Here is an 11,912-nt window from a genome sequence, read left to right as displayed (position 1 = left end):
ACTAACACCTATAACTTCGCTCTGTCCCCTGGGAAGAGTCCAGCCTTCTAGAATTACAGCTTAAAGAACCTGCTCCACCGAGGCTGATAGTCTCTGGTGGCTAGTCCTGTTCCGACTATGGTTGGCTAAACAGATGGTAATTAAGAATTCAGAAATGGCTTGGCGTGGTGGCACACACCTTTAATCCCAGCACTCGGGAGGCAGAGGCAGATGGATCTCTGTGAGTTCGAGGCCAGCCTGGTCTACAAAGCAAGTCCAGGACAACAAGGCTACACAGAGAAACCCTGTCTTGAAAAACCATGGGGGGGGGGTGGCAGGGAGAGAATTCAGAGATGGCCTGGCAGTGATGGCACAAGCATTTAGTCCCAACACTCAAGAGGCAGAGACAGGTACATCTCTAAGCTCAAGGCTAGCCTGGTCTGTAGTTTGAGTTCCAGGACAGCCAGGACCACACAGAGAAACCCTGTCTTGGAGGGGGAAAAAACCCTCAAAGATGACTGCTGAGCTGGACCCAAGACTCAGCCTGTCTGGTATTCTCTGGCTGTGTGCGTGAAACTTCTGGGTTTGACTCATTGTGACTCTGCTGTTGGCTGTTGTAGGCTTTTCAGCAAGGGTTGAAAGTTGTTTATGAATATTACATTTGCCAGCTATGACCCAAACTCAGGGACTTGGCAGCAAGTGCTTTTACCACAGGGCCATCTCGCCAGCCAGTAGTGTTTCATGGTTGTAACAAAGTGCCGGCATAAAAAAATGGCAAGTTAATTTGGCTCACGGTTTCCAAGGTTCCACGACCATCTGGCTGTTGACACAGGGCTTTGAGAGGCAGAATGAGGGAGCCAGGGACAAGATAGATCCTTGTTATGACATTCCCATCCCCAGTGGCTTACTCCTTTCAAGTTAGCCCTATTTCTAGAGCATACCACACACACCCTAGTACCATCTAATTTTGCTCCTCGGTGGGTAGCTCCGTGTTGACATCAGACCTCTCATGGTCTAGTCACCTCCCCAAAAGCCTGCAGCCCGTGAGCCTTGGGAACGTTTCTCCATCCGAACGGCAGACCCCGGGGTCTGCCTGGTTGTGTTACAGCCCTGGTGAACCTGTTAGGTCCTCTTTTAAGGTTTCCCGGAAGAGTTCAACGCCTGATTCTGAGTAATGCGTCATCACTGTCTTGAGCAAGATAACGCTCTCATTGTGTGTTCTGCCTTCTTGGTAAGGAGGCCCTTGTATGACTTCAGCCAACTGCGGATGTAAACTCAGCTTCTCTTCTTGGGACAAGGGTGGCTCCCAGCTCATCTTGAGTACACTTCACACCAACGGCCTAAAAGAATTATTCTCAGCTGTACAAAACGGAACCCATTTGCACCCTCGTGTCCACCCACACGGCTCTGTGCAATTTACCTTTTCTTCAACGTGGATACGTCTGCTCAGTAATAAACTGCAGCAGAGAGCTCCAGGACATTTTCAGCCCAGTGACTTTCGCTACATGAGCTCATTTGCAGTCTCTGACAGGCTCCTGCCCTCCAGCAGCGGTGATTCATGGGAGCTCTACTTCTGAAAGCACCGGGAGCTGCTGGTGTCCATCCGGGGTCCTGAGAGCAACAGCGTTCACTGAACCGGGGGATACGCCCCGCTGCCGCCTCTGATTATTGGTTTGACTCGAGGCAAGTCATTTCATCTCATCTCGGGGCAGCGTAGATACCTCACGACTCTTTTCTCTGAATTTCGGAGTCATTCTGAGGCTTTGGTGAGTACTGTGTGGAAAGCACCCTGGAAATGCGGAAGGGAAACCCCTGGGTGCTCAGGTCTCCAGCCAGGAGCCTGTTCTTCCCTTCATGGCTTTCTGAAGCTGGCCAGGGCTCCCTCCACTTGCTGTAGTCATTTTTTTTTAGACAGGGTTTCTCTGTGTAGCTTTGGCTCTTCTGGACTCGCTTTGTAGACCAGGCTGGTCTCGAACTCACCAGCGATCCGCCTGCCTCTGCCTCCCGAGTGCTAGGATTAAAGGCGCGGGCCGCCCCGCCCAGCTTCGGTGGAACTTTTTCTAGAGCTGGGGATGGAGTTCTGTGATCCGTGTAACATACATGCGGTCTGGGGTTGATGCCCGGCAGTGGGAGAGAGAGCTGATTGCAAAACCACTTTCTCCAGACTTTCTGGGGGAACTTAGTTGGGAAGTTGTCGTTTTTAGTGTTTAATGCGTCCATGGTTGATTGAAACATTTTTAAAGCGTGGCGTGTGTTGTTTTGCACTTAATTATTTCTCCAAGACGCGATGAATAGTGAAGCCTGACACATGCCCAGCGTCAAGGACAAAGGGCCAACCAATCCACCTGCATCTCTCCTCAGAAAGAAGGCGTGCTTTCTCCTCCCTCAGAAGCAAGTGTGCCTTCTGCCCTCGGCCAGGAGAGGCAGAAGGAAAGTCATGGTGGACAGAGCTAAGAAGGGCAACTGGGGTGACACCAGGGTGACTTGGCAACTTCTGCATTCCCAGCATGCAGCACCATCATGAATTCTGCCACATATTCAAGGACGGCTTTTCAGGCTCTGTAGTTTAGCCTGAGGTCCATTTGGGCAAAGGAAAATCTCTTTTACACTTAGAAAGCCTTTCTTAAAGGGTTACGGATACCACTTCCAAAGCACAGACAGAAGGCGAAGTTTTCTTGGGGGAGGCGAGGAGAGAAAGGCAACATTTGCAAAGTGACTTAGCCGGACAGCAAGGCATGAAAGAATGAGAAGGAAGAAAAGAAATGGCTCCTCCCTGCCTCCCTCTGTGACTCAGACTATCCCTAAAAATAGACCCAGCCCCAGTGCAGGGACGCTGAGGAAGACACATCGTCACACTCTTAAGTTCCATGACATGAGGCCAGACGAAGGGAAAGGAACAGAGAGAAGGCAGAAACTAATTTGTAGTTTTATTTCTTGCCAGCAGAGGGGTGGTGGTGTTTGTTGTTGGTCGGTTGGTTTTTGAGACCGGATCGCACTCTATGGCCTACACACATCAGCTCCCTCTGCCTCAGCTCTCCAGGGCTAGGATGACACATGGGCTCTACCCGCCCTGGCTGGTGAACAGCAACTGTGCATGCCAAACAAGAACGCCACACCCCCGACTGTGTCCCCAGCCTTCTTTTCCTTTTGAAACCGGTCCTCTAATATGTTTCCCCGGCTGGCCCTGAACTCTCTCTGTAGCCTGGTCAGGACTTGAACTTGTGGACTACCCCTTCTTCAGCAAACGCCATTACAGGCCTGTGTCTCCAGGCCCAGCAGAAACAGTGTTTGTGATGCTGGAGACGGGCCCAGACCTCACTCGTGGTTGGCAAGTGTGCTTACCACTGAGCCCTGCTTCAGCCCAGGAACAGTGACACTGTGTGGAAAGTCAAAAGACTGACATACCCAGAGGCGAGACACACTGCAGCCCATCCAGCTGTAGGGAAAGAAGGGTGTCCCACTTTGGCCCCACTATCCTTTTTTTTTTTTCCGTTTTTTCGAGACAGGGTATCTCTGTGTAGCCTTGGCTGTGCTGGACTCCCTTTTAGACCAGGTTGGCCTCGAATTTACAGAGATCCCACTGCCTCTGATGGGATTAAAGGCGTGTGCCACCACACCCGGTCTCTTTTCTTTTCTTTTCTTTTTTTGTTTTTGTTTTTGTTTTTGTTTTTTTGTTTTTTCGAGACAGGGTCTCTCTGTGTAGCCTTGGCTGTCCTGGACTCGCTTTGTAGACTAGGCTGGCCTCAAACTCACAGCGATCCGCCTACCTCTGCCTCCCAAGTGCTGGGATTAAAGGCATGCGCCACCACGCCCGGCTCTTTTGTTTTTTCTTTTTTTAATATGAGTGTTTTGCCTGTATAGCTATCTGTGTACCATGTCCATGCAATGCCCAGAAAAGGGTGTTGAGTGAATCCCTTGGAACTGAGGTTACAGATGGTTGTAAGCTACCGCGTAGGCGTAGGGAATCTGCGCTGGCTTGTTTTCTGTCAACTAGACAAGCCAGAGTACTGGAGAGGAGGGAGCATCAGTTGAGAAAGTACCTCAGTAAGATTTGCTGTGGGCAAGCCTAGAAGGCCTTTCCTTAGTTAGTGATTGAGGCGGGAGGGCTAAGCCCATTATGGATGATGTTATCCCTGGGCTGGTGGTCCTGGGTTCTTTAAGAAAGCAGGCTGAGCAAGCCATGGGGAGTAAGCCAGTAAGCAGCACCCCTCCGTGGCCTCTGCATCAGCTCCTGCCTGGATCCTGCCATGCTTGAATTCCTGGCCTGACTTCCTTTGATGATGAACAGTGCTGTGGAAGCATAAGCCAAATAAGCCACCCCGCCCCCAAGTTGCTTTTGGGCATAGTGTTTCTTCATCACAGCAATAGAAGCCGTAAGACAGAACTGAACCCAGTTCCTCAGGAAGAGCAGCCAGTGCTCTTAACCGCTATGCCATCTCTCCAGTCAATCGCCCCATTATTCTTTTTGGTTGGTTTGGTTTGGTTTGGTTTTTCAAGACAGGGTTTCTCTGTGTTAGTCTTGGCTGTCCTGGACTTGCTTTGTAGACCAGGCTGGCCTTGAACTCACAGTGATCCACTTGCCTCTGCTCCTGAGTGCTGGGATTGAACGTGTGTGCCACCACACCCGGGACACCCTATTATTCTTCTTTTTTTTCCCGATACCCTATTATTCTTAAGACTTACACATTTTGTTGCCTTAGGAAAGATAAAGCTTAACTATTTTCAAGCTTGCCTTCCACTGAGTCTCCTAGAGACCAATGACTGGCAAACTCAAATGGATTTTCATCTTTTCAATATCAGCTTTCCTGTTTTGTCAGCCATTCGATGTTCTCTTTGGGAAAGCTTTTTATTTTTGATGCATTTCAGACTAAGAGAAAAGCTGTACACCTGAGCTGGGATTGTGGCTTACTTTAGTGGAGGTTCTGCCTAGCGTGCAAAAAACTCTGGGTTCAAACCCTGTAAAAGGAAAAAGGAGGGGGGGGCGCACGGAGATGGCTTAGCCAATAAGAGCAGTTGCTGCTTCCACAGGGGACCAGGGTTTGGTTCCCATCACACATGTGGTAGCTCACAGCCATGTAGAAGAAAGCAGGCTGAGCAAGCCACGGGGAGCAAGCCAGTAAGCAACACGCCTTGTGGCCTCTGCTCAGCCCCTGCTGATCCAGTTCCAGGGGGCCCGACACCCCCTCTGACATTGCTTCTATCAGGCACGGGCAGAGTATACACACATATGCAGAAAAAAAAAACCTCATGTACATAAAGTAAATACAAAAATAGAAAGAAAGAAAGACTGCTCACACAGCATTTAAGTGTTCTCATGTGCTGAGCTATTAGAGAATAAACTGCCTCCATGACGCCTGTAGTAGACATCCAAACCACTGGACTTTTTCTTTAAGAAAGAACCTGATTCTAAGCTGTTGAGACTGTGGTTGCCAGGAGCTGTCACAATCATTTCCTTCAGGGTCTGTCTTATCTGCAGAGAACACCCTCGCCCAGAGAGATACACCTTTTCCTCAGTGGCCCAAATCCATTGACAAGTCACAGCAAAAATAGAAAAAGCCAGGGACGTCAGCCCCACAGAGCAGAGCGTGATGTTTCAGAGGCTTTCTGTTTCAAGGCTCCCTGGTGGGGTTAGCTCAGGCCATCAATCGGCCTCTCCTCTCAACTCCTCCTCCTGCCCAGTGCGGTTTCCTTCCACTCCGCCTCCCATCCACAGATGTTGATCCCAACAGCTCTCTTTAATAAATATCCTGAGCACTAAAATCTGTCTCAGTCGGCTTCCTGAAAAAAGCCAATCCCGGGGGAGGCATGGCAAGTCAGAGCTCAGACAGGGCTCACTCTCCCCTGGCAAGCCGACTACAAGCACCACGAGCGACAGATGGAGACTAGATAGCCTGTAGTACAGGACAAGAATGAAGGTGATACTTTAGCCATGCGTGGTGGCGCACGCCTTTAATCCCAGCCCTCGGGAGGCAGAGGCAGGTGGATCGCTGTGAGTTCGAGGCCAGCCTGGTCTACAAAGTGAGTCCAGGCCAGCCAAGGCTACACAGAGAAACCCTGTCTCAAAAAACCAAAAAAAAAGGTAGGTTTTTGTTCACACAAGTGTGTGGGAAAAAAGTGTGTGTGCGCGCATGCGCGTGCGGGTGCGCGTGCCTCCCAGAGTGCTCAGATTACAGGCATGTGCCACCATGCTTAGCTCAGCAGCAAACACTCTTAATCCCTAAGCCATCTCTTCAGCACCCTGACTTGGTTTGTTTTGTTTTGTTTTGTTTTGTTTTTTTAAAGGCAAGTTCTCAAGTAGTTTGGGCTATCTTCAAGCTTCCTATGTAGCCAAGGATCATCTTGAATCCCTGATCCTTCTGCCTCCACTTCCTGGGCACTAGGCAGGTACACCCATCTTGAAAAATATTTTTTTTTCCAATAGAAAAGAGGCGTGATGGAGGAATAGAGAGGTAAAACAGACCTAAGGAACAGCAACATGACAGATATAAATCCTTCATATAAAACTGCTCAGCCAGCTGAGTCAGCCTTTGTTACCTCACCACTGCTGGCACGACAGATGCATGTGTTAAGTGACCGCGTGGCCAAGTGAGGCTCTTCTGGGCCCAGTAGCACAGGTTCTCACAAGGAATTAACTACTTATTGCTTCTACCAGGGTCCAACTTGACAGCAAGCGACCAGCAAGAGACTGGGTATATTATCACCCCCGCACCCCAAAAAAGAATCCATCTGGTAACAAAAGCTGGATACTTGGGAATCCTCTTTGGTGAATGATTCATTCTGACAGGAATGGACAAGTGTTTGGGTGAGTGGTTTGAATGTCTCACCCCTTAGGCATCACCCTGGGGTTCTGGAATATTCCATCAGCCATAGCATCTCTGAGAACATTTCATCGGACCAGAGGATTCAACTTGCAACAAAGAAACCATGACGCTGGATTCCTGACATGGACTCTACTGTCTACATTTCTCACAAGATGCATCAGCGCCTGCTCAGGCCCCGGACTCTGCAGAGACGGAATGCCATTTTTCAGGTTACATGGGACAGAGACTTAAAAAAAAAAACCCAAAACCTTCTACTATGATGCTATGTCTCCAGCAGGCAGGATGCGTGAACCTAGGAAGCAAACTGTGGAAGTAAGGGTAAGCCTGCCTTGCTATCACTCCCCTGAATCCCAGAATCCACTCTGCTGTTCTGATTCTGCAGGGCTAAGGGATCTGCTTCTTAAAATGGGACTCTTTGGCCCAGGCGATGCAGCAGAAGTCCTTTAGGGTAGCTAACAATAGCTGTCTCCTGGGCCCCTTGTGTACCTGGTGTCCAGAGAGAAGAGGAGCAGTCCCGTTGGCAATGTTACCCTCATCATCAAGACCTTCACATCCAATAGCGGTTTGATTCTAAACCCAGGCCTGGAGCCGGGTGTGGTGGCGCACTCCTTTAATCCCAGCATTCAGAGGTAGAGGCAGGCAGGCGGATCGCTGTGAGTTCGAGGCCAGCCTGGTCTACAAAGGGAGTCCAGGACAGCCAAGGCTACACAGAGAAACTATGACTCGAAAAACCAACAAAATAAAAAATAAATAAATAATAAATAAAAATAAACCCAGGCCTGGGCCAGGGAAGTGGTTCAGCGGGTAGCGTGCTCCTAAAAGACAAACCTGAGGTCTTCTAGTGCATATGAACACGTGACCTTGCACAAAACACAAATATCCACACACCTAACAATAAAACAAACCCTAACGTTTTCAGGCTGGTTTGGGGCAGTGCTATGTGGCACTGGGCTCTTCGTGGGTCAACTAAGGTTGCTGGTCTACCTGTGGGTTAGTTTCCTTCTCTTCTCTTTCACCGGTGTCTCTTTCAAAGGCACTCCCTAACAAACATCCTGGATGCTAGGCTCTGACTCAGCGGCTTCTTCCTGTAGAGCCAAAGCTCTGAAGACGCCCTGTTGCCCCTAGAACTGTGATGTGTTTTTCTTACTAATGAGAACACTCAGAGCATTCCAGAAAAACCTCTAAATCAGGATTTAACAAGTTTGTACCTGATCTCCAGACTCCATTGTAATTGGTCTTAATGTGTGTTGGGTGGTGTTGGCGCACGCCTTTCATCTCAGCACTTGGGAGGCAGAGGCAGGAGGATCGCTGTGAGTTCGAGACCAGCCTGGTCTACAAGGCGACTCCAGGACAGCCAAGGCTAACACAGAGAGACCCTGCCTTGAAAAACAAAAAAAAAGCCAGGTGTGGCACGTGCCTTTAATCCCAGCACTTGGGAGGCAGAGACAGGTGGATAACTGTGAGTTTGAGGCCAGCCTGGTTTACAAAGCAAGTCTAGGACAGCCAAGGCTACACAAAGAAACCCTGTCTCGAAAAAAAAAAAAAAAAAAGAAAGAAAGAAAGAAAGAAAAAAAGAAAAGAAAAGAAAAGAAAAACTAAATAAATAAATAAATGGGTTTATTCATGGGAGGGGGGCTTTACGTATGTGTATACAGGTCATTAGGTGTCACTTTATTTCTCTGAATTGGGAGGCTGACTGGAGAGCCTCAGGACCTCCACCTCCCCAGCTCTGAGATTACCAGGGGACACCTCCATGCCTGACTTTCCAACATGGGTCCTGGGGAGCGAACTCATATCCTCACACTAGCAAGGCAGACACTTTACTGACAAAGCTGGCCTCCTCACCCTAATAATAGCTTTCGTGAAAAGATCCTTCCAGAAATCACACCAGCTTGGGTTTTGTCTTCTGTTCTTTGTTTCAGTTTTATGAGTATCAACATGTATATGCACATGTACATGAAGTGCGTGAGGACAACTTTGTGAGGTCCTTTCTATCCTTCCAGCTCCATGAGGATTCTGGGATTGCATCATGAGCAACAGTATCCACTGAGCTAGCTCACCAGCCCCCTTGGCCTTTTTCAATGTTGAATAGTTTCTTAGTCATTTTTTTACTTTATACAATATTCACATGTGCAATGTTATACAATACCTACATATGTAGCAGCCCAAGCTAGCCTCAAACTTCTGCCTCCACTTCCCAAGTGCCACCAGTATGCACCGTCATGTGTGTAACCTTCCTTTGACTTTCATGACCCAACAGTTTTCAAGACTCTGCGTCACTTGTTTTTTGTAGCATGTTCTGGAGTTTTCCATCTTGCGATGGAGACGCTGTGAGGACAGATGTCTGGCAGCAGAGTCCACTGGCTGTGCCACCTACAAGTGTCTCTTCAGATGCCATGCTCTGAAGGCACAGAATGCCATCTTCCAAGGTACAGACGGGCAGAGAGTCAAAAACCATAGTCTTATCATAATTAGATCATGGACCTTTGGCCAAACTATCAAAGAAGCCTCTTCTCACCGCACCCTCGCAGGTGACACATGACACCAATTTGTTCCATCACAACTATGGGTAACTGTGATCAGGTGATCCCTTGGTGACTATCAGGCTTTCCCACTGTGATATTACTTTTTTCCTTTGTAATTAAGTGTTTGTGGGGACACACATCAAAGCTACATAAATATTCTACCCTTCATCAGACTTTCAGCGTATTTATTCACGCCTTCGTGTCTGCATTGCTTGAAGGGCTCCTGGTTCATTCAGTAGGGTCATAATCTATCACTTCATTGTTTTGTGTATTTGTTTGTTGGGTTTTTTTTGTTTTGTTTTGTTTTATTTATTTATTTATTTTTAATTTTTATTTTTCCAAGACAGAGTCTTTCTCAGTAGCTCCAACTGTCCTGGAACTGGCTCTGTAGACCAGACTGTCCTTGCATTCACAGGGATCTGCCTTCCTCTGCCTCCTGAGTGCTGGGCTTAAAGGTGTGCCAGCCACCACGCCTGAGTTACTTCATTGTTCTAATTTTCCAGAATTTTCCCTCTTGGCCAGTCGTAGCTCCTGCACGTTGGCCTCCTTATCCGTTTAGCTGATCACCATCACTTCTTTTGTACTTCCTTGTTCACTGTGCAAGACACTCCAAGCTTACCTGGTATCATCCAAGCCCAGCCCCTCAGCTGGCCATTTTCCAAGGAGTTTTGGTTCTCTTACAAGCCAGGAATTGGGCCTCAAATGTGTTATTGACTCTCTGACTGTTCTTTGGCCCACTGACACCTACAGCTAGGGAATATATGAAATATGCCCAATGTATGTACCTATGACTAATAACGTATGCATTTAGAGCTATAGTTATTTCTAGACTCCTCCGTGTATATCCAAAATAACATCGCTCTTCCCTCTAATTCTAGTCCCACTGTGAGTAGCTTTAGTCCTCTTACTTCCTATATACCTCTGCTGGTGAGAGGCTCGGATTCCCATGACTTATCTACTCAGTCCTTCCCGTGTTAACCACCCGCCCTGACAGCCTGGGATACTGTGAAATATAAATTTGGCCATTACAGAGAGATCCACAAATGTCTGTGATTTCCTGAGTAACATGGCTCCTGGGAGAATCTTGTGTTCTTAATATTTGGTCATTGACTCTGGTTCCTGACCCAAGAGATCTTCAGACCTCTGTAATTTCCTGAGTTACTGGCATATCTAACCCAGGGCCCCTAAATCCGTGGAATTTCCCTGAGATAGGCACATTTTTCTGTGGTAAAGAGGTAACTCTTGACTTGTCCCTGGACAGCCTCAAGATGGGGCTGGTTGCCAGGGGAACCAGCCACGTGATCCGATGGAGCAAAGCATCGAAGGTGGATCTGGTCATGAATGGGCCAGCCCTGCAAGCAATGTTACTTCTTAATGAAGCCTCCACAAAACTTCCAAGGACAAGGTCTGGAGAGCTTCCGGGTAGGCTATGCTAGAGGGGGTGGGGCCTCAGAGAGCGCCACATCCCTGCAGCAATCTTCCCTTCGACTCTATCTCTTGTACCAGGCTTTCTCATACACGGATGATCATCAGCAACGTGTTTCCCTGAGCACATGAGCTGCCCTGACCAACCTGAGAAAGCAAAGCGCTGTGGGAACACAGATCTATAACTTGAGCCAGAAGCAACCCCTGGGGCAGCTTGAGAAGTGAGGACCATCTATGGCACTGCACCTTCAATCTGTGGGTTCAGCCTTTTCTGGGTAGAGTGTCAGAACTGAAGTGTGGGAGTCCTCTTCTCTGTCCACTGAGGAACCTGGGGTCAGAAGTGCTCAGTGTGTGGCTGAGGGTTGGGAGGACACAGTTCTTTCTCCTGGGTCTCGAAGCATCGGGTCCCTGTCCGTCGTGTGCCCCACCCCCATCTCTTCAGTATGACCTTGCTCCTAATCTGCACTGCAGGTGCAATGACAGATGTCAATCTTTTTTGTTGGTTTTCTTTTGTTTTTGAGACAGGGTTTCTCTGTGTAGCCTTGGCTTTCCAGGACTTGCTTTGTAGACCAGGCTGGCCTTGAACTCACAGCGATTCACCTGCCTCTGCCTCCCAGTCTTGGGAGGCCCAGTGCCCTGGGTCTCCTCAGGTGGTTTGACCAGTGCATAGTGCAGGCTTCCTACCCTTTGCCCCAAGTGTTTTTCCCCCCTTGATTTCCAAAGCCTGACAGTGGGTTGCCTCTCTAAAGGGACTCCAATCTCCCTAATCTAAGAATACTGCACAGGTGCCCCTTTCTTGTGGGGATGCCCAGTAAAGCCGCCTTCTACACAGAATCCTTCTTATCCTCTTGGCCTTTACCTCCTGTTCCAGACCAATTGCCCACCCAAACTCTAGACCACTAGGGCTCCACTCGGCTGGGTTCTACCTTCGTTTACTTTTATTGCTATAACGAAAGAACTGAGGTTGGACACTTTAAAGGCACAGTGTATTTAGTTAACTCACAGTTCTGGAGACTGACACTCTAAGATCCGATGGTTTCCTGGCAAGGAACCCCTTGGCTACAACACATCAAAGCCAGATGGCATCATGGCAGGAGTACAACGCATGGAGAAGCCTGGCAGCAGAGAGGGCCTTTTTTTTTTTTTTTAAATAACAGTAGCA

General features: G+C 48.6%; 1 long non-coding RNA gene across 1 annotated transcript; it reads left to right on the top strand.

Moving 5' to 3' along the window:
- The first annotated feature begins 408 nt into the window (after positions 1-408).
- Positions 409-9,493, top strand: LOC311580475. The gene is made up of 3 exons (XR_014773469.1): positions 409-1,745; positions 6,632-7,118; positions 9,094-9,493. It is a non-coding gene; the product is annotated as an uncharacterized lncRNA (long non-coding RNA).
- Positions 9,494-11,912: the final 2,419 nt, after the last annotated feature.

The sequence above is a fragment of the Acomys minous genome (assembly GCF_964271855.1).
Source record: "Acomys minous genome assembly, chromosome: 13".
Classification (NCBI taxonomy): domain Eukaryota; kingdom Metazoa; phylum Chordata; class Mammalia; order Rodentia; family Muridae; genus Acomys; species Acomys minous.
This window is presented reverse-complemented; position numbering and strand designations above follow the sequence as displayed.